Raw genomic sequence first — 27579 nt, forward strand, 5'->3', positions numbered from 1 at the left:
CAAACAAGTTTGAAACTTGTCACACACTGAACTAAGTTTCGATGCGCCACTTCCCATATTGAAGATCCCTGCCTTTCCATCAGAAGGCACGCAGCAGCAGCATTCACCGTATATTTTGATCACACCTCAAATGTGACTTCTGAGCCTAGAGCATTGTCACGAGCGCCTGTGAAGGCAGTCGCCACATTTCAGTCTCTTCCTGAAAGTCAAGGGGACATTAACCCCTCCGCAGGGCCCTAAGTCCCTGTGTGGTACTCGTGACGCAAGTGGGGAACAAAGTCCCGGCACAGAGGTTCAGATAAAGTGAGTAACACAGCTTTCTTTGGGAAGCAATGTCCCTCCAGAGGCCAGTGCTCTGGTAAGCACAGAGGATTATACAGAATAGAATAGAATTTAATAACGAACCAAGTCACAGAGTCAATCGAGGTGGAGAAGGTCCCTGGTCCAGGAGAGACGACTGGGCCCATGACGGGTCTGAGGCAAACTGGCCTTGCAAGGAGAACTTCAGAGAGTCCTGGAGTATCACGGCTTGCACCTCATAAAGGATCTTAGCCGGAACGCCCAGTCGGACCACTCACAGCATTGCTCTGGAATTCTGCTTTTATCCTCTTTTCTTTGGGCTTGTTTACCTCTTAGGTGATAACCAGAAGTTGTTTTGGTGAACATGTTTATCACTCAATTTTGTTATGCTCAGTTTCACACATGAACGTAAACATGTTTACCTCTATGTATATGCTCTGCACATAAACATGTTTACTTTCACTTTGCTCTTATCAGTCTCACACATGTGCGGCCATAATTCTGTCCCGGTTAGTAAACAACTTGTTTTGCAAACCTCAATCCACATGTATAATATGTTTTATATGCTCTATACAAGGATCAAAACGTCATGCACTTCTGCCCAGTGCTCTTGGAATACCAGCTCTTGGAACCTCGCTCCTATGTTTTGAAGAAGCCCAGGCAGCTTGAGGCCAGGTCCCTGTGTAGAAAAAAAGCAGGGCTCCCAGCCCCCAGTCCAGTTCAGCTTCCAGACAACGGCCAGCACTGATTAGCCAGCCATGTGAGTGAGGAAATCCTGAAAGTGGATCCTGCAGATTTTGCTGCAGTCATTTCTTCGTATTGCTAACGTACTGTTGTATTGCTATCCTGGCCAGTCATGAGAGGACCACCTTTGTTCTGCATCACTTTGTTTTATTCTATAATAGGATAACTTGCTTTCTAAATCCTACTGGTTTTGCTTTGGGATTTGTCTCATCACAAAAGATTTAATTTGGTTAAATAGTTCTTACCCTTCTTGAGGGAAAATTGCAGAACTTGAGAAACACAAGACATTACTTTGATGCCCATATTCTGAACATCCTTCTAAAATTTTCAAAGACCTAAAGAGTTAGGCTTTTCTCTAGAAGTACCACATCCTAGGATTAGAAAATGATCCCTTGTGTTGGCCTGATGTGTTGTAGTGGGGGTGATAGACAGAAGGCGGTGGGAATTTTTATTTAGCATCCAAGTTCCCTTCTCGTTCCACCTCATTTAATGTGATCATCAGAAAGATATGTCCTTGTCTTGCACTCATTTAAAACAGCCTCCTCTCGATGGTTTCCCCAATTTTAACTTTGTGAAGTAAGAGGGAAAAAAGTAAGGTCTGCTGTTACACTAATTTTACTTATTCTCACCTCATTTTAAACCCATGTTATTCTTCCTGCTGCATTTCCACCAGCCATTTTCCTCTGCAACCTGTAGGTTTCCTGCAGAGAGAGGACAATGGGCAAGTTAAGTGAGAGAGATGATTTTCAAGGCTTTTTTCCTTTTGCTCTAATTTACAAGAAAATTGTCCTTGCATGGGAAGACAAGCTGAAGCCCACATCACTGAAAGAGTCATTGTGATTGGGGGGAAAATGAATAAACAGAATATATTTTATATTAGTAATACCAAATATATTTGATGGTAATACTTCAATTGTGCCTTGGATATTAATAAAAATGCCTTTAAAGAAAACTGAAAGGATATTTGCTTTTATTTCAGACAGTACTTCCCTTCAATTCTTTTGCAAGTGTTAATTTGTCGTTGCTTCAGCTAGGATTATGTTCTACAGCATAAAATAGGAAACCAAAATGAAAGAAGTTTAAAACCACAAAGATTTGTTATTTCATATAAAAGACATCCAGAAATGAGCAGACCAGGGCTAGTAGGGCAGCACTACAAAGACATCAGTACTCCAGAATCTTCTATCTCTCTACTTTACCATTCTTAGCACGTAAAGCTGGCTGCCGGTGCTGCAGCATCTTGTCTGGGATCCTGGCAATCAGAAGGGGAACAGGGAAAGGAAAAACTCCTACAGCACCCAGGTTAAAGGTGGCTGATCTCCCTCTAAGAGGCATTCCTAGAAATTTTATACAACAGTCTGCTTATATCTCAATTGCCAGAATATAATCACATGATCATCCCTAGCTGCAAAGGAAGCTGGGAAAACAGTACCAAAGCATACAGAGATCCCTCACTTCTCCAATTTCCTCCAATGCTTATTGACTACGCTATACCATCCAAGACCCAACTATAGCTTTCTTCTGTTGTTCTAGTCCCGAAAGCAAGCAGAGTTCTTTACTAAAATATCGAGCTCCTTGGGGTAATTACCACATCCCTTTCCCTGCACCCTTCACAGTTTCTAATATGAGGCTATAACACATTGCCATACCCCAAATTTATAGAAGTTCTATTTCTTATTAATAGAGGAGAATGAATTTTGGATGGTAACTAGCAATATGATACAATAGCATTAATGTATGATAATTCATTCATCATAATATATTTTAATTTAATACAATTGAAAAAAATATTTTGGGAATGTCTCCTCTATTCCAGCTCCAAATGAACAACTATGAAGAATGCGATGAAAGTGTGTCACATGATATTAATTGAAACACAGAAAAATAGGAGAGGGCTACCATCAGTCTTATATGAGTACAGTGCAGATAATAATCATTGGAGGACACTGAAGAAGGGAGGGACATCTAAGAGATGTGGAGCTAATGTTTTTCTGAAGGAGATAGAACCTGCAATGGGAATTGAAAAATATGATGGACGTGTGTGTTGGTTAATTTTATGTGTCAACTTGACTGGACCACAGGGTAGCCAGATATTTGGTTAAACAGTATTCTGAGTGTGTCTCTGAAAGTGTTTCTACTCATTCAGCATTTGAATCAGTAGACTGAGTAAAGCAGATTGCCCTCCCCAAGGTAGGTGGGCCTCATCCAATCTTTTGAATGCCTGAATAGAACAAAAAAGCTGAGTAAAAGAGAATCCTTTCTCTCTCTCTGCCTAACTGTCTTCAAGCTGGGACATTGGTCCTCTTCTGCCTTTGGACTCAGACTCAGATTGGAACTAACACCATTTGCTCTTCTCGTTCTCAGGCCCATGCACTTGGACTAGAACGGTACCATCAGCTCTCCCGAATCTCCAGCTTGCTGATACAGATCTCAGGACTGCTCAATCACCACAATTGTTTTCTAGGAAGAATCCTGACTACTACAACAGGTATGCAACAAAACTTTTAGCACATTGAGTGTCTTCTAAGCCTCAGGCACAGTGACAAGCACAGGAATACGGAGCTAAAAAAAAAAATACATCCCCATTCCCCAAGTAACTTATGGACTACTACTGGAGAGAAGACCCCCCATAATGATATCATGAAAAAGCGCTATAATTGAGGGATGCCCAGAGGTCTGAAGGAACCCCTTAGCTCAACTGAAGGGGAGGAGAGTCTTAAGGGGACGGGGAATGGGTGTCTCAGATTTCCCAAAGTGGGGTGGTGGCCACTTGGGCATGTGTAAGGCAGACTTGAAGAAGGGTGTTTTCAATTTTGCTTGTTTTGATTTTTTTGAGAGATTTGCATATTTTTAAAGACTGGGAAGTAGATGCCAATAGAGAGAGACATAGAAAATACTGGGAAAAGTGGGTGAAACTGGGAAGAGTTTAGCCCACATTCAGAATGGAAAGTGTTGACAAAGTGCTTGGGCGTAGGGCTCAGAGCTAAAGTTGGCCCCTCCACGTTCCTCTAGTGTAGGAATCCTAGATTCCCAGCACAGAAAAGGAGACACAGAATCAGGGGGTGGAGGGGAAGAATCTGTCTAGCGAATAAAGACCATGGATGTGTCATCAGAGTCCCTGGGCCACATTTCACAGGCACCTGATCATGACTGACAGAAACTCTCCCAGGAGCAAGACCCAGCGGAGGCCACAGAAGGACCCACATTGCCTCCTTTTCCTCTCTACTCTTTCCTCTAGTGTCTTTCTGTCCACTCTCTGCTCAGTGTCAGACTGTCTCCTCTCCCCTCTCTTACACACAATTCACTCACTTTGTAGTCTCACAAACCAAATGGGTTTCCCTTTATCATCCAGCTGTGTGGGTCAGTTTGTCAACCGTTTGTCACCACTGACCTGAGTAGTACAATCATTCTAGGCTCCTGGATGCTGAGCCCAGCCACCTGGGGTCTCCAGCTCTCTCATGCAAGTCCACAAATCCTGGCACCTTTGGAAGTCACAAATAGGGTTTGGAGGTTCCAAATTTCTCCTGAACCGGTCCCATGCAGCTTCTCTGTGTCATGTACTGCCTGTGAGTCCAGAGGCAACTGAGAAGGTAAGACGGGTCACAAAGGGATTCAAAATATTCAAATGATACACAACCTGATACACAGTTTCAGGTTGGAGTGGTTTGATTTGTGTGATTTGTAATAAATGCAATAAGAGTGCCACTTATTTCCAACTCTCCAGTAAGATTATTAACTTTTTCTTCCAAAGATAAACTTGATTACATTACTTATTTATACTATGTACATTGCATTAGAGGTAAAAATGCATCAGGGTAAAAAAAAAAATCATATACAGTTCTTTTTAAAATTAGTGTTTCCTTATCCACTGCTAATAACAGCTTAGATTATTAAAAAGGAGGAATCTTAAATATGCAACTCAGCTTCAGGTTACTGCTTGTTTACTTTAACACATTTTTTAAACTTGACAATCTAGAAATATCATCTCTACTCACTTTCAATTCCTCATTTTATCCCAGTGCTGTGTTTTTTTGTTGGGAACTATGACATATCAAGAGAGGCACCATGATATAGGTGAACAAACAGGAGCCTTGGAGCTGCATATATTTAAGTTTAAAAGCCAAGTGTGCCTTTTGCTAGTTGGGGGTTGGGAGTCCTTCATTAAAGAGCAATTTGAATTTCAGTTTTTAAATTTATAACTACAATGATAAATTTACTGGATGCTGATTATGAACCAGGCACTATGCTAAGTACTTTTCTGTTATCACATTAAATCTTGATAACAATCTGATGATGAAATAGATATTAGTATTATTTTCTCCATTTTACAAATGAGCAAGGTGAGACTTAGATGAGCTAAAATGCCCAAGGATATTCAACAAGGAAGCTAGGGTCAAAACGACTAATCAGAGACAGTTTTGGAAACATGGAGGAAAAACTGAGGGTTGCTGGAGGGGCGGGGGGGTGGGGATAAGGGGAAGGTGAGAGGTTTAGAAAATAGTTGGTAACCACAAGATGGCCATGGGGTTTTGAAAACTAATTTGGTGAACGTACAGAGGGATAGTGGATGGGGGGAGGGGGATTCACACAGTGTGAGGGATATAAATGATAAACGTCTAAGTTTTGCTTTGTCTTGTGCACCTGAAACTAAAAAAAAAAAAAAAAACAACAACAAAAAAAAACGACACATCTGACTCTAAAGACTACCCCCTAAGCATTGTCTGCACCATCTAATATGTAGATCGTCTCCAGTCCTGGCAAGAGTGCCTACACAGTAGGTGTCATCTCTAAATTAAGATGGAGAAATGGAGGTTAGAGAAAAATCTCACATTTTCAGAAGGCAAGGCCATTAAGTTCTATAGAACCTTCAACTTTTTCCCTGTCCTGGCCCCATTTCCTTTCTTGTTAGAGGATATTAAGCATTGGCCCCACTAGTCCTCTGGAGGATACAGCCCTCTGTTTATGGGCTCGTAGGAGGAGCCATGATTCTCAATTTACTTTATGCCTTCCTTGTTCCAAAAGGATTTAAAGTGCACTTATCACTTAATACGGCATGTCTCCCTGTTCCTTTACCTTTCACAAAGTGCCAACATACATGATCTCATTCAAACCTCTCAACAAGTCTGATAAAAATGAGATTCCGAGACTTTAAGCGATAGGCTCAAGGCAATAGGTAATTATCGATAGGTAGTACGAGGGGCATTGGATGGCACACTCACCATGTCTACGTTAGTTAGACTTCTTAGTTACAATGATTTCTCTCTGAATGCTTAAATGAAACATGAATACAATAAGAAATGAGTGCTCAATTTTGTGATCATGACATCCCCTAGCTTGGAAGCCTGTTATGGGAGACCCTCACTGATGAGCTCTAGGATGACATATGTAGGCTTTGCCGTCTATCCCCAACATAAACTCTCCAGCTCCATCCTTCATCACTGTCCTAGCCATCGTGCCTCCACTCAAGCCACATCAGAGCAGCTGCCATTGCAGAATACAGTGTCACGTCATCCATCCAGGCTTTGCTCGTGCCATACCTTCTTCACGGAAGCACTCTTGTCCCCTGCCCCATTCTCTACCTAGAAAACATGAACTACTCTTTCAAAGCCCAGCACAGTTATTACCCTGTCTGGAAAGCTGTTGTCAAATTTCCATCCCACCAAAAATGAGGATGCAACACTTTGTAAATGCAGACCATACTTCACCGTAATTGCTTGCTTACATGTCTTTCTTCCTACTAGAATGAGGGTTTCAAGACCAGCAACCTTTCATTCATTTTAATGCCCACGACCTAACTACATGTGTCTAGTATATAGAGGTACCTACAAATGGGCTTGGTGGGTTTTGTTATTGCCTTTTAGCTAAATGTGTTGAGTCTACTCCATGCCAGGACATTTATAGACATGCTTTGCCTATGATAACACATTCCATCCTAAGAATAACCCTATAAAGTGGGTTCTATTAATTTCCTTACTCTACAGATGAGGAAACTGTAAAACAACTTTGAAAGGTAAAACAGCTTTCCCCAGGTCACCCAGTTAGTAAGTAGCAGAGGCAAAACTCAGACCAGGCAGGGGGCTCCAGAGCCCATTCTCTTGGCAACTCTGCTACAGTGACCCCTTGTTTGTTGATTAAAGGAGTTTTAGATGAATGAAAAAGCCACCCAAAGCTCTCACAATGTTTAAACTTTGTTTAATTTGATACTACACCTAAAAGGAAAAACATCAGGGCACCTCAATAGTAAGAGAGCCTGATTTCCCAGTTTCACCAAAAGCTAAAAATGCAGTCATTCTCTTCCGCTGCAGAAAGAGCACTGCTACACCATCACATCTCCACAGCCTCTTTACAAAGGCCTTTGAAAAAATATAGTCTGACTGTATCATTTCCACCATAGTTTCTGATGGCAGTTGTTTTTCTTTACCTTCCCTTCAAAGGCCATGTATGAATCTTACAAAACCTATAATTAGTTGTAGAACCCCTCGTTCGTTTTCTTTTCTTTTTTTCTTTTTCTTTTTTTTCCCCTGGTTGTACTGAAGGTAGCATTTAGGGTGGGGAGGAAGGAATTGGAAAACACATCACCTTAGGGGGGTGGTAAGTAGGGCAACTCGGAGAATTTCCTTGAGGTACCTCCTGATGCAGGCAGAAGGATGGGGATCGTTTTCCCTTTCTCAAAGTTGCACAATCTAGAAGATTATATGTTTGGATTGATCCTCTAACGGAACGGTGTACCACTGCAGAGCAGAACTGTAGAGTGAATGTGAATGAATTCTCCTTCTTCTTCCAAGTCTGGGAAAGCACCTTATTGCATTCTCTGTCCAAGTAATGAGCATTTTGGAGACCCCAGGTTTGGTGGTATTGTCTACGGCAGAAACAAAGTTGGGCCTCCCTAATTGACAGAAGGAGCTTCCACCTATTGGAGAGAGTCATCTAATCCACAGACTGTAATAGAATATTTACTTAACTTATGGCTCAAATTGGGATAGAAGCAAAGGGCTAGAATGGGTCATGGGGAGGATAAATTTTCATGAAAAAATGGAAAATACTTCATGGATGGGGAGTCCTTTCCGCATTCCATGATTAGAAAGAAAGTGAACTCACTGGTCTCATTAATTAACTTCTTATCAAGCAGTTTGGAGCCTGGCAGAATCACACAGAGGAGAGTAATACTGAAGGAAATAGTAATGTAGAAAGGAGGGCTAGACAGTATAATGATGATAACACAGCATTGAATAACCACCTACAAAAATATCAGATGCATAAGTACACTATTTAATTTAATCCATAGGAATCCTGCAAGGCTAGTGTTATGGCCCATTGTACAATTGAAGAAACTAAGGCTCAACAATGTTAAGTAATTTACCCAAGTTCGCAAAGCTCCTAATTGACAGAGCCCGGATTTGAAACTAGGCCTATCTTTTATGGCATTTTTTTTTTTCTATTTCATCATGCTGCCTTTAAAATATCATATGAAACCAAACAAGTGATTGATGTCATTCTTCCTCAAAGACATGAAAGGAATGTACAAGCAGCACAGTCATTTTCTGTAGCAAAATCTTTTAATTATGACCCGAATCAAAGCCCCGCAGTGATAAGCTGATTGTGAGCTCACCTGAAGTCAAAGCACTTCACAGCAAGTTCAGTGGCAACAATTCAGCTCTTTTTCTATTAGCAAATAGAGAACCCTGGGAAGGTATGTTTTATCCAACTTAGACCAAAATGTTACAGAGTGAGACATTTATAAGGATGCCAGCAGGAGGGGAAAGAAAAGGAAAGGGTAGAGTTTGCAACTTATTATCTTTACAACTTTATTTCGGGATCTACTGCTATTACCTTTCTAGAATAAAGTACATCCCTTTTGAGGACTGTTTTAGGGAATATTTGCAGGGAGTGGAAAGGCCCTGAATGAATGAACATGTTAGCAGGATTGTGTGGCTGGGAGCATTCATCTAACCTGATGGTTCAGAACAGTTTCTGTAGCTAAGGAAAGAGTCCATGTTTCAAGCAATAGTCATGATTCACTAATGGTTGCTTTTCATAAGTAATGAGATAACTCATCTCATTTGTTTCCCAAGGTAGGTGATGATTTCCGTCATTACTTTCAATGATTTATTTACCCTTCATCACTTTTAATCTTTGAACATTGTCAGTATCCATAAAACACTTTGGAATCACCTGGCCCAAAATATTCTAAGCTTCTCTTCTTTTAAGAGGCTCTGGATCAGACAACAGCTTCGCAGAACTTCCGTTTATTACCTTTTCCTTCTTTTGCATTTCATCAGCTGTATATATCTGAGATGTATATGTGTGTGTGTCTGTAGGAATGTGTGTATTAAATATATACGATAGGTACATACACGTAAACAAGATAGGAAAATTCTGAAAAACCCCATTGGAATTGAATAAAAGCATCCCCAGTTCTACCCGCCTTCCTGAGTAGGTAACAGAGGAGAACGTGCTTGAAGATTCCAAGTAAAAGCATCTTCCAGCACTTAAAGAGAAAGACACAAGGATGATTTAAAAAATTAAAAAAGAAGGATGTTCTGGAAGAAACTATATTTCCAGGAGATCCAATAAAAAACACTGTGTTTTAATTAAGTTCAATATTCCTACTAAGTTACTCTTGACAACAATACATCCCATCTTGAATTAATTTCTCTGTAACAAAGTGACAGCCAACCTCACCACATATAAGAACAAGAAAAATTCACGGCGACCGTGGAATTCAGCGATTCATTTCTTCAACTTTTACTGAGCACCTAGTATGATTTCCCTTTGTTCATCATGATACTCCTAGTTCTGAGCAATGAAAATAGAGGAATGAGCAAAGGGTAAAAAAAATTACTCCCCAAGATTTATAGTTAATATATTGATCGTGCCTGTTTGTCACCAGTATGGATATGAGTTCTGACTCTCTCTGGAATAGATAATTTATTTACATAATAAAAAAGTTTTGTAATTGTGCCTTCAGGTCCAAAACAATAAGTATATCCCTTAGGTCTAATAAGATATAAAAGCATGCTAAGTTATTTTCATCAAAATCTTAATATATAACTGTAGGAAATTTGGCTTACCATGTTGTCTCATTAAGGAAAATGGAAGAGATGGTGATTTACCATGACAAAATAAATATCAAAAGATAAATGCTAAAATTTTAATGAAATATATTCAAATTTGCCCCATAGGAAGTTTAGTGGATGTATTCTGAGTATTAGGCTCGTACTTTAGAGGCATGTTGATGGCTAATTAATTTTGTTCATCTAAAAAAGGAAGGAGGTAGAGAACAGGGTCCCAGTGACTGATATGTGCAAGTCTGAAAGACATGAGAGAACTACAGATGACTTCATAGTTTTCAGGGTGCTTCGTTACACGGCCATAGTTTTATGGCAGCAAAGGGCACTCTCAGCTCCCAGGGAGTGTGCGATCTGATCCCTCAGTAAAAACAGCGGAGAAACAGCCCTGCTGAGAAGGACTCGGTAGCAGAAGCTCTGACCAAGCTGCAGCCAACTGTACTGTGAAATCTGGGACATAATAAACGCTAAGAGTTTGAGTATGGCTCTCAAATGGAAAGACAGGAATATAGCAGGAATATTTAAGATATTCTTTAAAGCAAGAGGCTATAGCAATTTACCTGTTCATCCCAGGTTTTCATCTGCAGCTCTGTATCCCTTCAGACCAGAGCTCGACGACAAATGGTGAGGGCAAAAGCCCGATCAACCCGGAGCCCCTCTTTCCTATGTCAGGAGACTGCCAAGTTCAAAATATAGCATTTTGAGTTTAGAGGTCAGGTGGGCCAAGATTTTTCAGAAAGGTAGCCCTGAATGTGAAATAATGACCATCACACTTTCTTGGGGGCCCCTGGTCTGCACCCCCGTAGTAGCCACAGTTTAGAAAATACTGTGGGTATTTCTATGAAACTGGGGGACAACGCTCATCCTTTTTGTAATTACTGTATTCCTCATCTCTGTTTCCGTGGGCCAAGCATACAGTGTACAGGGAAGTAACGACCTATATGTGCTTCTATTTACTCCAGTTTACAGCTATCGTACAATACTGATTAATCCTCCCTTCTCCATGACACTGAGGCAGTAGCATTCTAATGCCATCTTTATTATTGTTAGGCAGAACCCATACTACTGCATACAGAAATAGTGTAAATCACAGAACTAGAGTTTGAGGTCCATAAAATGCAAGGTTATGAATATTTCATTACTACACATTTTATTTCCCTGTCTATTCTGCATCTCCCAAAATGTTGTCTGTTTACTTATTGGCTCACTCACTGTTCACCAGGAATACTTACTTTTTCATGTAAGGTATGGACTGGGTGGTCAACCCCAACCTTTTGGCCTGAGCTACGTTTGAAAGTACTGATAGACGTTTTTGTTTTTTTTACTTTTTTTCAACGCATAAATACTTGACTGCCAGGTGACATCCTGAACAGGAATTTCAGCTTCGTCCTCATAATTGCATTGATTTGTAAGCCTCGCAGATTGACGCCCAAACATTTCTCCTGTGTACTACAGCTACATAGTTAAATTTTTCTCAAGGCCCCATTGTATCCATCTTTGGCTGAAGTAAGCAGTTAGACTTCGGCTGCCGGTCTTGGCAGTGAAAGACACGCTGTCCAAGTGCAATTAGCTTTTCTCCTGCACTGGTACAAATGATTTGTATGAATCAGCGGGTCCTGCAAAAGATGCCGCCATTATCACCTGCTTCTGAAATTTCCTTTAACCACAAAATTCTTATTAGTAAATAACCAGGGGGATCCAATCCTAGCAAAATCAGAGCCTGCGTGGCCTGCATTAAGGTGCTAACTTCTCTCCTGCCATAGGGTATCATAGATATTAATACAACTCTGGTACAGCCTGCAAAATATACAAAATGTCATAATTATATCTGCAATTCAGCAACGAAACAATTTTCCCCCTTTCTTCACTGTCATCAGCATAATAGCAGCCTATGGGATTTGTATTTTCTGGCTGTGAGCCCTTTTATGGGCTGCAGAAAAAAAATACAAGCAGGTTAGTTTCACAGCTCTGAGAAGGCCTCATGACAGAAATATTGCTTTTAATGTTATTGTCTCTTTCCAGCTTGTAACCGACTCTCTTTGAGTGGAGAGGCTTCTGTGCTGATGCAGCATCACTTCTGTTTTTCTGATAAACCTCTATGTTCTCTTTCTTGCTTCTCCCACCCATCTGGGTACGGAACTCGCCAGCTTTCAGGATCATGCCATGTTATCTATAAGCGAGGGGACTAGTCAGAGGGGAATGGAGTCAGAACGAGGCATGTCTCCAAGGCTTCTCTTGAGGACATAAAAAAACATAAGAAAGATACATTCTGAGTGAATCTTCACATCCCATTTATTTTGCTATTCAAGACAAATATCTCAGCTTATAGCTAACGTTTGAAAAGCAGGGTCAAATAAAATGATGGATTAATAAGTCCAAGGACAGACTAATAGAAGGAAAATATATCGTAGAGAATGATGCCCGTGTCAATCTGAAAGGGGTGGAAAAAAGCTGAAGTGGAAATGGAAAAAATGAAGTGTACCATAGCAACCTTAAAAAAAAGAAAAACTTCCCACAGTTATGCTAAATATTAATGAATGTTACCCAAGACCCCTATGGTACTATTATTTCAGAAACAGGTATCTTCAGAGCATTTGAGAGTCTTTTTGTTATAACCTACACTATGGGCATCGTGGCTTGAACACCAGGCTAAATGTTCCCTCCGTAATTATTGGTAATAATATTCTGTGCACATTTATATCCTCCATCATCATCTGTGATGAAGCTAATCCAGCACTTTCTGCATGAACTGTTATAATACCCAAAGCAGCAGGACGGAATACTATCAAGCATGGGTTTACCGATGGAAAACCTAATGTGACGGAGTTCATTTCTAGCAAATAAGCTAGGGATGGAATTTGTTTGAATCAGACAGACACCTGTAACACTCTCTGAGGCAACTCATTCACGTGACCATGTCTCAGATCAGTATCATGTCAATCAAAGGAAGCCATCCTGAATAGAGTTCCACAGAACTAAGAAAATATGCTTTAGTCAAGAAGCAGCTCTTTAATGAGAGTTGAGGTGATCTGAATTCTGCTGTCATCTCAGCCACAGACACTGATGGAGTAATGTTCTGTTGGCCATTTTGTGACTCCGTTTCATAAATGGTCAAAGGTGGAATGTCGCCTTTCTATATTAAAGGAAACCCTCTAGGAATAAATGCAATTTTAAAATCTGCAAGTGGCCCAAAGATCCCCAGAGACAGATAGTTTATTGCATTTTAAAGCTAAGCAAACAGACCAATAGCTTCCCAAGCAACAAATTATTGTTTAAATTGAATTGTTCAAGATACTCTATAAGAGAAATTAATAGGAAGGAAAGCCTGGAAGTTACTAAAAAGGACTTAATTGTAAAGTAGAAAAACTGTCATACATGTTAGACCCTTCTTGAACTTTAAGTTCATAATGAGGAGACCATAGTCATGCCCACATTTAAGGAAAAAATGCAGCATATGAAAATTCAAATTTACAAACCAGATCAATTAATGGGTGATTATTCACACTATAAAAGGATTTATCACTTTACAAATGGATTCCCTGCAGGGTTCCATTTTAATAACAGCTCTCTCAGTGTTAGGAGTCACTGCCAATTAAAAGTCAATCAGAAGTGAAGATAAAGCGCCTCTGAAATTAAAATGTATGTCAAAGGGAACTCATTGTAGAATTGCAAATATTCACATTACGTACAACTTTTATGGCCACAGAATTTTTTCATGAGCCTTTATTGAGCACCTACTACAAATTCAGCTGGTCCTGAAGAGTCATTGCCAAGGGATCTCAAAAAGTAGAATAAATGATGCCTGTCTTTGGAACTTCTACAATGTGATTACAGCAGTGTTGATGGGGGTACCATCAACATTTTAAGGGGGTGGGACAATGCTTTCTTGTGGAAATCAGTCCTGCACATTGTCAGTTCTCACTCACTAAATGCCACGGAAGCTCCCCGGTCATTGTATCATGAACATTCCCTTACACATTCCTAACATCTTCGGTGCCACCCACCCACACACCACTGTTGAGACCCTTGTGATACTCAGAAAGTGTGCTTGAATCTTCAGACATTAGTGCTGGAGGACATCTTAGAGGCCGTGTAGTTCAAATTTTTCTTTTGGGTGAGGAGGAAATTGAGGCAAAAAGAAATAAAGTGGCAAGTCTTCTAATGCCCACTCCATTGATCTTTCTATTAAATAAATCTCTTTGGAGAAAGTAAGCGCATTTGATGTCTAGTCTCTGAACTCAACTTTTGTCTACCTTGAATTTTCTCCGCATTTTTCATGTTTTGCCTTTTTTAATCTCTGCCCTCTTTCCTCATTTTCAGGAAAGGGTATTCTGACTCTTTGTCTGGTTCAGCTTCCATCTGTTCCCTGGAATCTCTCTTCCCAAGAGCTTTGCTTCTTCCAATAGTAGGATTTTAGAACAGAAAGGTGGGGGGGAGTAGAAATCTAGCCCAAAGAGCCCAATGGCTCTGTGGAAGAAGTTCTCTAGCAAACAAACTAAGGAAATTAATTTCTCCACTGGGAGCTTAAGAAGGGGACAGAGTCTGGAGCCTCTGTGGGGAGTTCGATAGGCTGTAAACAACAAGATGCATGAAGTACATTTTTTTATTATACTCGGTTTTGCTAGGGTTCAGCTGATGAGACTGCACAAAACCGTAAATGATCTAATAGGTACTTTTGCATTAGTTTCTTCGTCAGCTTTCAGCAGTTGAAGAATGTGAGAAGAAAAAGCCCTCTTGGAAGTCATTCGTCAGGGATGAATGGCTGAATGTAAAGAGAATGCAGGATTTGGATAGAATAGCAAACACATCATTGAAATGGCTGGCCAAGTGTACTAGAGAAGCAAAGTGACAGAACAGGTGGTCTGGAACCCCCCAACCCAAAAGCTTCAATAAGCTGGAAGGCATTTGACCTACTAACTCTGGTGGTGAGAGAATGGAAGAAACGGAGATTCCAAGGAGAAGGTCAGAGTTTTAGATCTCAAGCATATAACATTTTTGTATAGTTGTGTTGTCTTTGGTAGGCGCTGCTGATGTGGTTGAGGCCCAGTGGGAAGAAAGTTATTAAGAGAAATGTTAAAGCCCCAAAAAATGGTATGGAAAAAGAGAATAAGGCAGATGCTGAAGTCATTTTGTAACGTAAATGGAAGTGAATTTGAAAAAAAAAAAAAAAAAAAAGACTCAAATTTCCATTAAAATGCCTCTGGGATAAAAGATTACAAGAAGATATGCAACAATTCTCAGCTGCCTTCATATTAGTATAATGCATTTGGGAAACCTAAGATAAGGCTTCATTTACACACTAAATTTACATTGATGTCATTATTGTTCAATCAGTAGGTAGGTATTTTGGATACAGTGTGCAAATAAACAATGTGGATATGAACCCTGTGTCAGACACTGTACTAAGCACTGTTTTGCAATTAGGAATCAACAGGTACCTCCCCTTATGGTGTTTACAGCCCCGTGGAGGAGGAAAAAGATTCAACCTCAGCAGTCTCATGTTACTAACGTAGGTCTAGACTCACAGAAGGAATGCCTGACCCAGTCTCTGGAATCTAAGAAGTCTTCCTGGATGAGGCAACATCTAAGCTGGGACTTCCAAGATAATATGAGTTAAAGAAGTCAGAGGAGATAAGTGATAGGTGTTGGCAAGGGAAAGATCAGGAGCAAAGGCTCAGAAGCAGAACGGAGCCACACACACAGAAGGAATTGAAGCTATAGAGGTGACAGGAAGTTAGACTGGGAGGGGGCGAATGGTAGGAGCTATATGGCAAGAACCTCTTGAATCACTCTAAGGAGTGGTTGTTTTATCCTGAGAGCATAGGAAGCAATTAAGAGGTTTTTACACTGGAGGCATGACAGGATCTGCGTTTTAGAAAGCTATTCTCTTTGCCATGGAAAGAGTGCATTAGTTTGAAGAGGGCAGCCCTGGGTGTATAAAGTCCAGTTCTACTGAGTTATTATACCAGTGAAGGAGAGGGAAGACTGGGAGTTAATACTCAAGACTTCTGGCTTATGTAAACAGAAAGGCAGGGGGACAAATCTCAGACATTTGAGCAGTTCGTTTGGAGGAGTGGAGTAGGAAGCCCGTGGTCCTGTTTTAGGCATGTTGAGTTTGAGGTGCCAATGGGATACGGAAGTGAGTATGGTCAGGTGGCAGATGTGAAGTCAGATCAGGTGAGGGGTCTGGGCTGGAGGTGGGGACATAGGTGTCCTCCATGTAACTGAAGCCCTGGAAAAGGAGGAGATCCACCTGAGACAATGAGACGAGGGTATGGAAGGAATCCCGAGTAACTCCATGCATAGTAACCACGGTAGTAATTCAAGCAAACGATGATACTGGTCTAGCAATCTAAAAGATCATAGCAGTGGGGGGTGAAAGGATATGTGTGGGTTTGGGGAATGTTATAGAGGTGATTCCAAACTCTCCATTTGTGAAGCCCCAGGATGTCTTTAATTACAAAAAAGTGCTTGGTTGACCCAGTGCTTCAGAAATTAATCTTGTTGTGTTTTCTATTTAGGGGATGATGAAGCCAGTTTAGGTTTCCCCAAACAGAAGTCACTGCTAATTACTAGTAAAATTCACTGCTGCCACTATACAAGGGAATTTTCTGCAACATACAGTCATTTAGGCACTGAGGCTAAACTCTTTGTAGTGTATGCACATTTTGAAGGTGCAAGCTGTAATCTGATGGATAACATTACAGAAAAGTTAAATATTCATTGACACCCCTCCCCCAAATATACCTTAGTCTAATTTGGGAATTGGCTGTTCCCCATTCTTCTGTATTTGGCCAAAAATCTGGTTCTCTCGAGCTTCTCGATGGCCGTAGAGGAGAGCCTTTTTATTCTGGAAAACCAGGCTATACCCTCTCCATTTTTGAGCAAGGCCACCGTCCACCTAGCTTCCTAAAATTCAGGTTGCTAAATCTCTCTTCTCTGGGTTCCATCCAGTACCTCTTTAGCAATTCTATTTTTTCTGAATTCTTTTATCAGGCTGGGGAAATAGTGGTTTTCTATTCTCAAATCATTCCTATCTGGCCTGACTCTGCTCAGTTATGTATATACAATTATGATTCTACCTATGATGCAGTGAGCACTTATATAACATTCTCTCACACTGTCTTCATTTTTACCTTGGTTTATTAAAAGGATTACACCTGGTCTGGCACTGGCCAGCTGACAAGGATTTAGGCTGACTAGGGACCAGCTATTCATTTCCCCTCTTACAGAATGCCTGTTTCTTTGCTTGGCACATCACTCTTATCTTCTGCTTACTCATGATTTCTACTTATAACTTACCTGGCCCGGGTGCTATCTCATGACCTTGTTTTAGCTTCAACTCCCATCACTAACTAGACAAATTCTTTCTTTTCTTGCAGTTCGAATTCCTGAGGGAAGCAATGTGATTGCTTCAGCCAAGCACTTGCACATCTGTTTGGGCAGAGCCCCTCATGCCAGGCCCATCTTGTTTGCTGGCAAACGGAAACAGGCCACCTGGAACAGGGGACCATTCCCAGTCCAGCCAGGACAGGGCAGAGCTGCTGACCCAGACATGCTGTGCAGGCAACTTCTCTTACTGAGGTTTGCTCTTTACCTTCCTTTTTACTTTTGTTTGTTTGTCTTTTTATGGCACATAGGAAGTTTATAATGTCAACTTCTAAGCCTCTTTTGGGTTAAAGATTTTCTTTAATGAATTAATATATTGACGTAGAAATCTTTTCAAGCAGACACTAACTCAACCTTATAACTTGTTTCTCTTGCTAAAAATACAATCTAGTTCACCAAGATTTTTTTAAAGGATTTTAATTAATTGAGATTTTGTGATAACAAAAGACCGCTCCGACATAATCCACAAAGGAGGGAGTACCTATATTTGTCAGTGGCAGTGGTACAGAGATGCATGCATGAGGCATTGTCTATGGCCCTCCACTTTCCAAAGTGGGATCCTAAAGCCCTGAGCAATGGGTATGTGGGGTGGTGTGCTAGGATCAACTCAGACTAGGTCTCAAGAGTGGATTGTTAAAATTCAGGATTCTTTGAGCTACTTATTAAATACAGCCATCATTAAAATTAAATTAAATCAACTCATGATTAAATAACTTAAAAATTAAAACAGAGGCAATAAATACTGAAATATTAAAAACAAAAGCAATAAATACTCAAAACCCATCACTTCCTTATTTGTTAACTACATTTTACTTTACCTCTGCTTTTGCGGCTACTGACATCTATTATGTCTGTATGGTTTAAATACCATAAATACCATATAGTGGTGTGCTCCCGTGCATCTCCTTTCAACTCTGTGTTCAGTGACATCATGCTGGCAGCTTGAAATTCCAGAAGATGGGAGTATTTACACCATGGAAATAGACACATGCTATTCATGAGCCCTTCCCTGCCACCCCCTACTTCCTGGACAGTCCAGTGTTACACATTTACCAACATATCACTGGGTGTCTGTTTTACCGACCGAAAGTACAACTTTTAAATTTGCAAAAATCTGGGGGTTGGATAAAGGATACTTTTTAAAAGGTTGGGAACCATTGCTCTAACCCTGAGTTACCTATCAGTCCATTACATTTGGTCATCAATATCACAAGCATTAAAACCTTTATATATCACTTCCTCTATTTTAACAGTCCTCTAACCTAGAAAATCTCAGAATGCGTTATTTCTTTTGGAGGGAATAGTTAGAAGTCTCTGAAGCTTATACACGTAAACCCAAAGATATTCACCTGCACAACTTAGAATAGTGGTACATGCACCTAATGGTGGAGTTTCAGCTTCTTGAAACAATTATAACTTACATTTAAATTCAATCTTGTACTGCCTCATCTGCTACATATATTCTTGACACACAAATGAAGAAGCATACTAACGTTTTAGTCCACATTTTTAATGCATGATGAGCTCATTAACCGTCAAACAAATTAATCCTAATTATATCCTTTTGAAATATGACTGTATTAATAGGACGTGGAAGACAAAAATTGGTTGAATCTCTCATTAACGTACTTTGTCACTTAAGAGATTGCCAAAGTGGTCGAATATTTCAAATTCTCTTATAAGACAACTAGACAGAGTAACGGCCAATAGAAAAAAACTATGACCTAATCAGACTTGGGAAATATATGTAGAGGCTGAGGGAGGACAGAGCTTTGTGAGTCTGGCAAGCAGGCAAGGTGGGACTGCCCTAAGTTGATTTGTGTGATGAGCTAAGGTGCTTCCCAGGCAGATCTCATTCGAAAGGAAAAGGGAACCAAGCATCAGCTTAGTCAGAGAGCCAGGGAGGGGTGATTATGAATACATCAGAGCATCTGTCACTTGGATTAGCTCCTGGCCTTGTCCCCCAGACCATGTCTGCGTCCTGAGGCAAGCAGATGTGGTAACCTGCCAAAACAGCAGCTGGGCCGATCAGAGGCTGCCGTCCCTCTGGTGAGGTGACTGGGATGGACAGATGTGTTAATATCTAATGGAAGCAGCAGAGGTAAACATAAGACATGGTTCACACACCCTGCGCAGAACCCAGGGAGCGATATCAGAAGAGCAAACACAAGGGTGATGCATGGGAACTAACCTGACTTATTTTGGCATTCACTGGATGTACTACTTAAGGATTCTGAGAAATTTAGGGGACGGGGAAGAGCTTGCAGAGGCCTAAAGTGTTGCGTTCATGGGTAGTGACAAGAGCTTATAAAAAAGAGTTGCATCTTTTCCCGTCCTGTTGCGAGGTTCCAGGTGCACATATTACTAGCACAAAGCCAAGAGCACATTCTCATCCCACTGCCCAACTGCCAGTCAGTTGATGCCCATCAATGATCCTAGGATGTGCTGGTCTTTGGGTTACTTCCTCAAAGGAAAAGAAAGCCATTTTGCTAACTTCAGTGGAGTTTCTGGAGGCCAGTGAAAATCCTCATCATTCTAGTTGTGATGCCGCAAGAGTGCCCAGTGTCTGAATTGAGGTGCCAACATGAAGAACTCTTTCATTGGAGAATTTGGGTACCATTTGGGTACTTGCCAGAGCTACCCTGGCCCCTTGAATGATAAGCTTTTTTAAGAGACATGGGGGACGATCTGTCTTCTCTCTGTGAATTGGGGAGACTGTTGGGAGGACAGAGAGCGGGGAAAAATCTGGAATGGCTCCGAAAGGATGTAATTAGGATGGAGAAATGAGCCACTTCTAACACACCTGTCAGGGCAGTACATACAGTGTCTTTGTGCAAATTACAAAAAAAGGCAGGGGCCGGCCCAGTGGCCCAGTGGCTCAGGCGGTTAGCGCTCCATGCTCCTAACTCCAAAGGCTGCCAGTTCAATTCCCACATGGGCCAGTGGGGCTCTCGACCACAAGGTTGCCAGTTCAATGTGCCCTCCACAACTACGACTGAAAGGACAACAACTTGACTTGGAAAAAAAGTCCTGGAAGTACACACTGTTCCCCAATAAAGTCCTGTTCCCCTTCCCCAATAAAAAAATCTTTAAAAAGAAAAAAAAGGCAGCCTCTGTGGGAGGCCAAGTTGCAAGGAGACACACCTTCCTCAGGCTGACAGCCCCCTACAGGGGGCACAGCTTGACAAGCAGGGAACAGGCCCCCAATCTCTTTATGCATTTGTGCATCACACAAAATGCAGAACTCTCTGGGGTAGCACATCAGGACATAATATGGTATGAGAGTGGGAGTTCATGGAATGCACCCTACAGTAAGAACCAGGAATAAACCTGGAATGGATGTGCTTTTGGAGGTATGAGCCACAGGTTTTGCTTGAACTGAAACAAGGAATGTGTGGCTGGAGCACTAGCCCAGGGAATTAGCCCTTCCATCTGGCCATACAGTGCTTTGTGGTCCCAAACAGCTGCCAGTCATAAAGGACACAAAAAGCTCGGGAAAGAACTCTTTAGAACCAGAAAGTGTCATACCTACCCATGCCTGAAAATAATGATTACAGGCCTGGAAGAGATTCTAAAATTGATGGAGGTCATCTCATGGGAGAGGCCAAGAAATCCACTGGTGTCCTGGCTGCCGTAAGCTGTTCTAGGGCCCTAAGTTTGGGGAAGCCTCATGCATTACTGGGCTCCATTGCTCCAGTAATCTGTCAGGTGACCCCAGAAAGGGGGGAGACTTTGACAGAGATGACATATACACAGGGGTAGCAAATTAGAGAAAGTTATGTCTACTCTGGGGGTCAGCCTTGTCTGGACACATGGGATATTAGAAAGAATGGGCTTATCAAAGTTTTATTTGCATGACTCTGAAAACAGAGATGAATTCAGGGCAACAGAGAGCTGGACACCAAACATTCTACTTGTTAGAGAAGAGGAATCATTCTGAGAGGAGAGTGATGACCCCTATAGCACTTTGTCTCCTGGCTAAAACCAGGCACTCGTGTGAGTCTGAAGGTGGGAGGATGGGGCACAGGAAATGGGTGGCATTGTCAATAGGAACTGCAAGGACTGTCACTAAACTGTCAGACATTGGTCACAAATAGCCACATTTTTGAGCCTCTATACAGAGCAGTGTCACAAAAGGTGGCATTCCTCCCTACTTTGTAGAAATCCCTTGCGGTTTGAGCACCTGGTGGGGGGGTAGTTGTGGAGGTACAGGTGTTTGGTGCCTTCTGAAGGGGTTGGTGCTTCCCCAAGGCTGTGAAAGGAGCCACAGCAGAAACGACCCAGGCCTGGAGACTCCGTGGGGCCAGCAGGTAGGGGCTATTGAAGCACTGCAGCTGACAGAGAAGGATGATCATAGAGCCACATGGTAAGGGATGGATGTATTTGTGAGTATATATGACCTGCCACCTGGGACCTGCAGAGATGACTGGATGGAAGGTGGGGACTTTGTGGAAGCCTATTATCCAGCATTCACAAGCTACAGCAAGAGCCAGCAAAACCTAAGTGATGGTCAAGTCTTACCTCTGAGGAAATACATGTGTTCTCCAACAACTGTAAGAACAGATCAAAACTAAGATTATATCCATAATTAGAAATGATTTTCAAGTGTCTAAAAAAGTTTATCTTTTTGGGCTCAACCTCTGACATCTAAAATTATACAGACTGCTTAAATAATAGTTCATCGTTCTTTGCCCATTATGATCAGGCCTCACTCCTCACTGGCCTTATCTGGCCCCCAAGAGCCATGCCAAACTTATGCTTACCTGAGGGTCTCTGAATTTGCTACTCCCTCTCTCTAGAATGTTCTCCCTCAAAGGTTTGCAAAGTTGGCTCCTTGTCATTCAGATCTCAGCTTAAATTCCTGTTCCTCAAAGGGGCTTTCTCTGACTATACAGGTTTTTAGCACGTCTTTCCACCCACAGTCACTCTCATGTTATGTAGTTTTATATTTTTAATGACACTTATCATTAGCTGAAATGATCTTGTTTGATTTTTTTTTTTCAGTTACTTGTCTATTGCCTGTCTAGATCCAATAAAATATAGTACCAAAAAGTCCAGGGCATTTGTCTATCTTATTCCCAGCTGCATTCCCTAGCGTATAACTGCCTGGCACATAGGAAGTGCTCCTCAAGAATTTGTTGAATCAGTTCATTTGAGACATTCACTGTCAATTTCCTGCAACTGTGGAAATTATTCACCATAGGTCAACATAAAAACAGTGTCTCTAGACCATTTATCTTATTCATTTTTCAGGTAAATGAGGACCAGGGAAACTTCTGCCTCAAACTTCGTATGCAGTCTTGACTTGTTTATATGTGTTCACGGATCATTTTCAAATTCATGACTCTAACATCTTTGTACGCCAACATTTTTCACATATCAATATTTTGCTAGAGCATCAGATATATTTACTGTTCCGAATTTGCTTCTAACCAGTGTTGTTAAAACAACACATCATTAATGAGAATTTGCGATCTATCAGCCATATACAAGCTAAACTTTTCCTCTATTAGCAACACTACAACCACCTGTATACTTTATGGAAACTGATCTTCAAAACGGTGCCTGCTTTAAAAATATTTGTAGCTGAGACTCTGTTTCAGACAGAATTCAAGTCTCTTGCTTGTATTTTAGCAACTTTGCATACCCACAGGGGTTATGTCTAATGTTTTCCAAGTCCTTTTAAGTGGCTAGTTTGACACCAAATGAGCTTCTGAGACACACTGCTGAATCATCTTCATTGGAAAGTTTTAAGAATAGAACAGGTAACTTCCTCTGTTAGATGAGATATCACAGCACTTAGAAGCTAGGGATAGAAACCAATACACCCTTTGAGATATGCTCTAGCAAGGTGGTTTTTCTACTTTTAGATAATAATTAGTCATCCAAAACTGTCTTATAACAAACAAAATTGTCTTAAGGGGAAAAAAACTATATTAATCAATATTGGAGGATATATATACATATATATTCATTACACTCATATATCCACTATGTATATATGTATATATATACACACACAAATATATACACATATATATTCATTAGGAATACAACATGGTGAATATCCAATGATATTTGAGAATATTTCCTGATGAGTTTGGCACTTAAAATTTTTGCTGTTTTTCCTTTTTTATGTAAATTGCCCCCTAGCAACTAACATGGGGTATTTCTGAAATTCATTTACTGCCATTTTGCTGTATTGTCCCACAGATTGTTTCTGGTACCTTCTGATGTGTGGCAGCTGTGTTTTAACAATTCCAAGAGTACCATATGAAAGTAATCAAAGGCATTAACACACTAGTGTCTGCAGCTCTAGAGGTATTTCCTGAATGTGGTACTGCTGGGCCATGCAAAGTTGTATATAAATGACCTTCTTTTTCTTTTTTTTCTTTTTTTTTTTTTTCCAGCATACTGAAGTGTTCTCTGAATACATGTAGAATCATCACATGCTTGTATTTCTGGATCCCTGTTTTCATGGACATAGCTATCTACAAAGGGCAAGCATACTAAAATCTGCCTTCGAGTACTATTTTTACAGAGCATAGACTATATAACACATTAATCTGTGCAAAGTGATCTCTCAGATTCCCCAAGGAGGAAATAGTTAAAGTTTAGTGTTTTCTCTGATATACTATACCCTGGGTAGAGTAGAAATGGCTAACTACATAACATCCTAATGTAAGCAGTTATTGGGAAATGTTTCGCATACAGTATTTTATTATAGCAAGATTGCACTGTACTTAAATATCCCTGGATCCTCTCCAAAGCCAAAAGAATGAGAATGTAGTTAGTTTACAGAATATGCTCATTCAGCAATTGTGTCTTATAATAAATGAGGAATTTGAAAAGGATTGCTTTGTTTATTATAAAAGGTAGGGAGAAGTAGAGTAACCTAAAGAAAGTATAATTTCAAAGTACTGTTTGTCAATAAAACAATATGTTGTGCAATCTTGGAAGAAGATATACGAATCATCACATTGCATTACCTCACTAACTGCCAATTCACATATCTCATATAAACAAGGTATCCAAGGATGAAGCTTAAAAAATTAAAGCTCTAAATATACCAAATTCTGTCATAAGTCATATTTTAAGATTTGTCTACCTTTTCCCATATCTAATTTTATATTTTTACAGTCTTTATCAAAAAATGTAAACTCTTTCCTTATTTGACTATGTATTCTAGTATTTCAGTGGGCATGAATGTTACAGGTATAGATATAGATTTAAAGAGAACACCGCACATTTCATTTTAGTGTGCCAACATCACTTTCCTTGTTAGATGAAGTATTCTTTTGAAACACACTTTAAATAAGGGGTTCTAGGACTCGGTGGCAGTAGTTCAGAGCCAGTATTTATTTCACATTCCATTTCTCCCCGGTGACCACTACTGACAGAGCCCCAGCGTGCCTGGCCCATGTAGATCTTTCACTCTTAATTAAAATAGTGACACCAAAAGTTTTTAATGATTCCCCAAATGCCATTATAAGGCACAGGGTAAATGTTAGAGCTGGGGCCCATCTTTCGGGAATAACTGAAATTTGGAAGTAACATTTTCCACACAGTTTCATCTCTGGCCTTCCTTTGGCCTCCCACAGGATTTCACTAGGCATCGGGCCACATCTAACCTTAACTCCTTGCTAAAGGAATCTCTTTGGAACATCAAACACCAGAATAGTAAAATTTTCCAATCAGGAAAAAAAAAAAAGTTTAAACTTTCAACTTTATCTCTCCAATTCTTGGCTCTCTTCTAGATCCAATTTTCTTTACTTCTTTACCCAGATAAGTATGGAGAAACCGTGAAATTAATTGTCCCCTCCCCCACAGCACCTTGAAAAGCTTACACATGATCAACCCTCAATGGAGTCTGCATGTACTGAGCACTTACCATGGGCAGATGGCAATCCTGAAGATTTCTTTTTAATCTAGACTTACTCCCCGTCCTTATAGTTGTGTTGTGCATGAATGGGGCCTAACAGAAAGATTGAGATGGACTGATTGATAGACAGACACATAGATACTGCTTTGACAAGGAAGAGTTAAGGATTGTCCTACCATACAGAATGCTTGCTGTCTACCTCTCTCATTTCTGAGCCTTCACTTCGCCTGTTTTTCTCAAGCAAAGAAAATTAGAAACAGTTCCTGAAAAGTTGCCATTTGGATCAGCTACTTTAATTTACTTCACAAATTCTTTTGAGGATACTTAGAATATGCAAAGTAAGAGAGACGCACAAAATGAAGAACTCGAGCACCGTTGCCGCCAAGAGTTCACTCCAGTGGGAGGGCTGGGTATGTGAGGGAAGGGATTTTCAGCGAGCAGAAAAGCTGAGCAAAGGCCCTGAGGTGGGCCACAACAAGGTGGGCACTTCTATTGCGTGCTTGGAAATGAGGAAGCTGATTGATTTGGCTGAAGGTTAACCTGCATGGAGAAATAATGGCACAGAGATAGAAGAAGGGCTAGGAATAGGAGAGAGTCGGAAATGGAAGCCTCAGTCCCTATGATAGTACTTTGAATTCCAGGCTAAGGTTTGGACATTGCCGGGAAGGCCTCTGATGTTTGGGAAGGACAGTAACCAATGGGATCAAATACCTCTCTTTCCTATTTCCTGCTGAGCAGGTTGTCAATTAAAAAACTCACAAATTATTCAGGAGACTTTTAACAGCATCACCCACATTACCCAAACATGGTGGTTTTAAAACTAACAACATTCGCAACAATGAAGGCAGACATGACATGGAAAAATCTGTATCTGTCCCTTTAAGAAGTTCTGTGCGTGGTTGTGGTTACTCTTAGCACAATGATAGATTAGGAAAGGTTTGTGTTGCTGTGTCTCCCACCCACCCCACCACCAGTGCTTCTCCAGCCCCTTCATCAGCAGGTATTCATCTTCCATCCCAATCCACCAGGAAGAAGAGAACTAACTCTCCACCTGCACCTAGCTATTAGTGGTCTGAACTAATGCTTTCATGGAGGTAAGAGGCAGGTGATTATATAGACTCGTGTTATAATAACTGGAAGACTCCCTTTGGCTGGGATTCATGAGGGGCAGATTTAAATGTGTTGTCCTTTCCTCCCCCACCAAAGCAAACTCCACCTGATTGCTTATTGGTGAAATTCCTGGGGACTAAAGCTCTTTTAGTGCCTTCGTTGGACTTAAAAGTACAAATAGCCAAGGGAGAGAAAAGCTTTGAACTACATTTATATTAAGATGTAAATGACCAATAGTGTAGAATAGTGTACCCTCTCAGGTTCCCTGCAGGAAATAGATGGCATGCTCAAATTAGGATCATTCCAGGAGAGTTTAATAAAGAGACTATTTACAGAATTCTGAGGAAGCCTCAAGGGTTAGTGCAGCACCCTGGGCTAATAAAAACACAGCTGTTACCAGTCCTAGGTCCAAGAAAGGAGGGGAAGGAGCAGTTACTGGAACCCAAAATGAGAAAGTCATGATGCAGAGAAGGCTGTCATGAAAGGAGCTCAGACCTTTAAACAAGGGATACCACTGGCCCAAGGTGATCCTACAGAGAGAAAGCCAGGGGAATAAATAGCCTGATCTCACTTTTATCCTTCCCTTCAATCTTTTTCCAGAGCTTCCCGGTTGGCTGAAATCAACCAGAGCTGGAGGACAAGGAAATCAATCGATGAAGTTCTTGTAAGTCAGCTTTCCTGTGCAGAGCCGGGTAGAAATGAATGCAGAGCAGATTTGGATGGGTAAATGGGGTACCAAGAACTAAAAGGGAGGCAAGAAGAGGAAGACAAAGTAAAAGCAACAAACTTGGGCTGGGGGTCGGAGATGTTGAAGAAAGAAAGACTAACACTTATAGTTCCAGAGAATTCACTTGGTTCTTGAAAACACACACACACACACACACACACACACACACACACACACACACACACCTTTCAAAACAGGAAACACAGTGCTGGGACTTCCTTGTTTCTTCTAAAGTTGAAGGAAGACATTTTCAGTCACTCCTCACTACACAAGATAGCCACTCTTCTTTCTGTGAGGAAAACGAGCTCCTTGCAATCCAGACACTAATGAGAGCTTAAAGCACAGACACAATTCACTGT

At 40.8% G+C, this 27579-nt stretch overlaps 1 long non-coding RNA gene across 1 annotated transcript; it reads left to right on the forward strand.

The window, feature by feature from the left end:
* The first annotated feature begins 3406 nt into the window (after positions 1-3406).
* On the forward strand, positions 3407-27298 carry LOC148755000 (uncharacterized). Its single transcript, XR_016019148.1, has 3 exons — positions 3407-3532; positions 17495-17696; positions 27094-27298. It is a non-coding gene; the product is annotated as an uncharacterized LOC148755000 (long non-coding RNA).
* Positions 27299-27579: the final 281 nt, after the last annotated feature.

Source organism: Rhinolophus sinicus, chromosome 16, assembly GCF_057876585.1.
Source record: "Rhinolophus sinicus isolate RSI-liver-muscle chromosome 16, RSI-T2T, whole genome shotgun sequence".
NCBI classification, from domain to species: Eukaryota; Metazoa; Chordata; class Mammalia; order Chiroptera; family Rhinolophidae; genus Rhinolophus; species Rhinolophus sinicus.